This window comes from Eubalaena glacialis, chromosome 1 (assembly GCF_028564815.1).
Source record: "Eubalaena glacialis isolate mEubGla1 chromosome 1, mEubGla1.1.hap2.+ XY, whole genome shotgun sequence".
NCBI lineage: Eukaryota > Metazoa > Chordata > Mammalia > Artiodactyla > Balaenidae > Eubalaena > Eubalaena glacialis.
This window is the reverse complement of record NC_083716.1, coordinates 206,330,002-206,336,238: the sequence shown is the minus strand read 5'-3', so window position 1 is coordinate 206,336,238 and position 6,237 is coordinate 206,330,002. Positions and strand designations below refer to the sequence as shown.

Below are 6,237 nucleotides of genomic sequence, written 5' to 3'. Positions count from 1 at the left end.
CCTGAGGGACATCCAAGCTGATTACCAGCATTCCCCAGCTGAGGCGGGTCTGGTGCCAGGAGCAGCAGGTTTTGTGGGTGCACACAAGCAGAAGCAGGGCTGAAATCTGAGCTGATTACCAGCATTCCCACAGCAGAGGCAGGGCCGAGGGCAGTGCCAACAACAGTGTATTTTGTGAGCACATGCACTAGGTAACAGGTGATGGCACAGAGTGCCCATCCCAGTGGACAGCCCCTGGAGAGGAATATGGAGCAGCTCCTTTCCCAGAGGGAGTGCTCCAGTCCCACCTACCTCACAGTGCAGCTTAGAACTGGATCTGGGGGCTTCTACTCCAACAACTGGCAAGCAGACCCTGCTCTCGATAGGGCTGTGACAACCACAGAGCAAAGAGGAGGCCCTGCCCAACATCCAGTGCAAGCTCTGGTCATCACAACACCAATCATACCCCATATCAAGGGGATGATGGCCAGCTAACTCTGAGGAAAGACATGGCAGGCATCCGTACCAAAAAACAGCCCTCACACCAAAAATAATGGACTCATGGAGGCTACACAGGGATGCTCCCACATAAAAACAGCCCTTTGAGACCACAGTACATAATTGTTTCCCCTAAATTCAGAGTCAAAGAAATATAAGTGAAAAAGCAGAGGAAACACTCCCAATTAAAAGAAGAGAAATCCCCTGAAAGAACAAACAATGAAACAGACCTCACCAGCCTGCCAGACTCCACGTTCAAAAAGGAGGTAATAAAAATGCTGAAGGAATTAAGAAAGGCTGTCAATAGAAATGCAGATCACTGTAATGAGGAAATAGAAACAATAAAGAGGAGCCAATCAAAATTAGACAACTCAATTGTTGAGATGAAAACCAAACTAAAGGCAATAAAATACCAAACTAAATAATGCAGAAGAACGAATAAGTGATCTGGAAGATAGAATAATGGAAATCACCCAATCATAACAGCACGCAGAAAGACAAATGAAAAAAAAGAAAAGAAAAAGAAAGCAACATACGAGACCTATGGGCTGATATAAAGGATGCCAAGCTGTGCATAATAGGGATCCCAGGAGGAGAAGAGAAAGTGGGATCTAAAATGTACTTGAAGAAATTATGGCTGAAAACTTCCCAAACCTAATGAAGCAGATATCCAGGTAAAGGAAGCACACAGGGTCCCAAACAAGATGAACCCAAACAGACCTATACCAAGACATATCATAATTAAAATGGCAGAAGTTAAAGATAGGATTCTAAAGTCAGCAAGAGAAAAACAAAGAGTTAGTTACCAAAGAACCCCCATAATGCTATTTGCTGATTTCTCTACAGAAACTTTGCAGGCCAGAAGGGAATAGCAAAATACATTCAAAGTCCTGAAAGGGAAAAACCCACAACCTAGGATACTCTACCCAGCAAGATTATCATTTAGAATAGAAGAAAAAATTAAAGAATTTCTCAGGCAAGCAAAAACTAAAAGAATACAGCAATACTGAGTCTACCCTAAAAGAAATATTGAAAGGTTTTCTCTAAATAGAAAAGAAACAAGAACCCATAGGAGAGGGAAAACCAAAATAGGGAAAAGCAAGTATATAAAATGATTGTACACCACTTGAATAAGCCAGTACATAGATTAAAAAAAAAAAATCAAAAAATTTTGTGAAAGCAATTATAACTACAATGAACAGCAAAAGGATAAACATGAAAATGTAAAATAGGACATCAAAATCATAAGGGGGAAGGAAATAAGAAAATGTAGATTTTTTAGAATGTGTCTGAACTTATAGGACCACCAGTCTAAAGCAAGTAGACACAGTAATGAGTTAACATACTTGAAAACCAGGGTAACCACAAATCAAAAACATACAAAAGAGTCACAAAAATCAAAAAGAACTCAAGTATAATATAAAAGAAAACCAGTTGCATCATTTGCAACCATTCTGTAGGTAGTCTTTTCGTTTTATGGTTTTCTTTGCTGTGTAAAAGCTTCTAAGTTTAATTAGGGTCTGCCGCCATTTTAAATCCAGCTCCATACAATGCTCCGCCACTGTTGCGGCCACGACTCAGACTGCGTGACAGCACCCACCAGCCAACAATTCTGCCGCCATGGAGGATATAAATCAGTACAGTAACACAGAGGAATTCGCAGAGGGATCCAAGATTAATGTGAGCAAGAATCAGCAGGATGACGGTAAAATATTTATTGGAGGCTTGAGCTGGGATACAAGTTAAGAAAGATCTGACTGAATATTTGTCTCAACTTGGGGAAGTTGTAGACTGCACAATTAAAACAGATCCAGTCACTGAAAGATCAAGAGGATCTGGATTTGTGCTTTTCAAAGATGCTGCTAGTGTTGATAAGGTTTTGGAAGTTAAAGAACACAAACTGGATGGCAAATCGCTAGATGCTAAAAAGGTCAAAGCTTTAAAAGGGAAGGAACCCCCCAAAAGGTTTTTTGTGGGTGGACTGAGCCCAGATACTTCTGAAGAACAAATTAAAGAATATTTTGGAGGCTTTGGAGAGATTGAAAATATTGAACTTCCCATGGATACAAAAGCAAATAGGAGGATTTTATTACATATACAGACAAAGAGCCAGTAAAGAAATTGTTAGTAAGCAGTTACCATCAAATTGGTCCTGGGAAGTGTGAAATCAAAGTTGCACATACAGGCAACAACAAAAAGGAGGAAGATGTGCTGTAGCTGGTGGATGAGGTGGTGCTGGAGTCGTGACTGAGGTCAGGGCCAAAACTGGAACCAAGTAATAATTATTATGATCAAGGATATGGAAATTACAATAGCGCCTATGGTGGTGATCAAAACTATAGTGGCTATGGCTGCTATGATTATTCTGGGTATAACTAGGAACTACGGATACAGACAAGGATATGCAGACTACAGTGACCAAGAAAGCACTTATGGCAAGGCATCTCAAGGGGGTGGCAGTCACCAAAACAATTGCCAGCCATACTACAAGGGGACATTGAAGAAAACAGGAGGAGATTGCTTGCAGGATGATATTGAAGATTGGTCTTCTGTTGATCTAAGATGATTATTCTATAAAAGACTTTCTAGTGTACAAGACACAACTGTATCCAACTGTATATAGCCGCCAATTCGTTTTAACTTTGTCTTCTGCTGTGTTATGACTCAATGTGGATTTGTGTTTATACAAATTTTATTTGTATGATTTCATGTTAAACCTCAAATAAATGCTTCCTTATGTGTTAAAAAAAAAATAGATAATTTGAGCAGGCTGATCACTAGAAGTGAAACAGAATCTGTAATTTTAAAAACTCCCTGCAAACAAAAGTCCAGGACTGGATAGCTTCACTGGAGAATTCTACCAAACATACAAAGAAGAACTTATACTAATCCTTCTCAAATTCTTCCAAAAGATTGAAGAGGAGGGAACACTCCCAAAGTCATTCTATGAAGCCACCATCACCCTAATACCAAAACCAGATAGAAACACTACCAAAAAGAAAATTACAGGCCAATATCTTTGATGAATATAGATGCAAAAATTCTCAACAAAATACTACCACACTGAATCCAACAACACATACAAAAGATCATACACCACAACCAAGTTGGATTCATCCCAGGGTCACGAGGATGGTTCAACATATGCAAATCAATCAATGTGATAAAGAAATGACAAAACCACATGATCTCAATAGATGCAGAAAAAGCATTTGAGAAAATTCAACATCCATTCATGACAGAAAAAAAACTTACCCAAGTGGGTATAGAGCGAACATATCTCAACATAATAAAAGCTATTTATGACAAACCTACAGGCAACATAACACTCAACAGTGAAAAGTTGAAAGTTTTCCCACTAAAATCTGGAGCAAGACAAGGATGCTAACTCTCACCACTTCTATTCAACATAGTATTGGAAGTCCTAGCCACAGCAATCAGATAAGAAAAAGAAATAAAACATATCCAAATTGGAAGGGAAGAGGCAAAATTGTCATTATATGCAGATGACATGATACTATACATAGAAAACCCTAAAGACTCCACACAAAAACTACTAAAACTGATAAACGAATTCAGCAAGGTAGCAGGATATAAGATTAACATACAGAAATCTGTTGCATTTCTTTACACTAACAATGAACTATCAGAAAGGGAAAGTTAAAAAAAAATCCCTTTTAAAATTGCATCAAAAAGCATAAAATACTTAGGAGTAAACCTAACCAAGGTGAAAGACTTAAACACTGAGAACTATAAAACACTAATAAAGGAAATTCAAGATGATTCAAAGAAATGGAAAGATATCCCATGTGCTTGGATTGGAAGAATATTGTTAAAATGGCCATACTACCCAAAGCAATCTACAGATTTAATGTGAACCCTATCAAATTACCCATGACATTTTTCATAGAACTAGAACAAATAATCCTAAAATTTATATGGAACCATAAAAGACCCAGAATTGCCAATGCAGTCCTGAGGAAAAGGAACAAAGCTGGAGGCATAACTCTCCCAGACTTCAGACAGCACTACAAAGCTACAGTAATCAAAACAGCATGGTATTAGCACAAAAACAGACATATGGATCAATGCAACAAAATAGAGAGCCCAGAAATAAACCCACACACCTACGGTCAATTAATCTTTGACAAAAGAGGCAACAATATACAATGCAGAAAAGACAGTCTCTTCAGCAAGTGGTGTTGGGAAAGCTGGACAGCTGCATGTAAATAAATGAAGTTAGTACACTCCCTCACATCATACACAAAAATAAACTCAAAATGGCTTAAAGACTTAAATATAAGACATGACACCATAAAACTCCTAGAAGAGAACATAGGCAAAACATTCGCTGACATAAATCAAAGCAATGTTTTCTTAGGTCAGTTTCCCAAGGCAAAAGAAAGAAAAGCATAAACAAACAAATGGGACCTAGTCAAACATATGTTTTTGCACTGCAAAGGAAACCACAAACAAAATGAAAAGACAACCTACAGAATGGGAGAAAATATTTGCAAACGATGTGACTGACAAGGGCTTAATGTCCAAATATACAAAGAGCTCATACAGCTCAATATCAAAAAAGCAAAAAACCCAATCAAAAAATTGGCAGATGAGCTAGACATTTCTCCAAAGAAGACATTCAGATGGCAAAAAGGCACATGAAAAGATGCTCCACATTTCTAATTATTAGAGAAATGCAAATCAAAACTACAATGAGGTATCACCTCACACCAGTCAGAATGGCCATCATTAAAAAGTCTACAAATAACAAGTGCTGGAGAGGGTGTGGAGAAAAATGAACGCTGCTACATTGTTGGTGGGAACGTAAATTGGTACAGCCACCATGGAAAATAGTATGGAGGTTCCTTAAAAAACTAAAAATAGAGGTACCATATGATCCAGCAATTCCACTCCTGGGCATATACGTGGAGAAAACTCTAATTTGAAAAGATACATGCACCCCAATGCACTATTTACAATAGCCAAGACATGGAAGCAACCTAAGTGTCCACTGACATAAATGGATAAAGAAGACGTGAGATATATATATATATAAAATCCATGTTGCTGCAAATGGCATTATTTCATTCTTTGTTATTGCTGAGTGGAATACTTTCTACTGTGTGTGTGTGTGTGTGTATGGATTATCATACTAAGTGAAGTAAGTCAGAAAGAGAAAGACAAATATCATATGATATCATGTATATGTGGAATCTAAAATATGATACAAATGAACTTATTTACAAAACAGAAACAAACTCACAGACACAGAACACAAACTTATGGTTATCAAAGGGGGAAGTGGTTGGAGGGATAAATTAGGAGTTGGGATTAACAGATACACACTACTGTATATAAAATAAACAACAAGGACCTACTGTATAGCACAGGGAACTATATTCAATATCTTATAATAACCTATAATGTAAAAGAATCTGAAAAAGAACATGTGATTATATCCATCTCTCTACATATATATCAATATATATACTTACATATATATATATATCACTTTGATGTACACCTGAAACTAACACAACATTGTAAATCAACTATACTTGAAAAAAAAAAAATCCACTGGTTCAGCTTCTCTGGAGAACCCTAACACAGTGGACCTGAGAGGCACTGTTTCCCGGCCTCCACAGTCCTGCTTCGCAGTACACATATTGACTCTCCACACAGATTTGAGAGCACCTCCTCTGTGGTTCCTGTGAGCCTCTCTTGCTGAGGGGAAATGAGGAGGAGGTTAGTGGAATG

General features: G+C 37.9%; 1 pseudogene; it reads left to right on the top strand.

Moving 5' to 3' along the window:
• Positions 1–2,082: 2,082 nt before the first annotated feature.
• On the top strand, positions 2,083–3,043 carry LOC133091849 (heterogeneous nuclear ribonucleoprotein D-like; annotated as a pseudogene).
• The last annotated feature ends 3,194 nt before the right edge of the window (positions 3,044–6,237 follow it).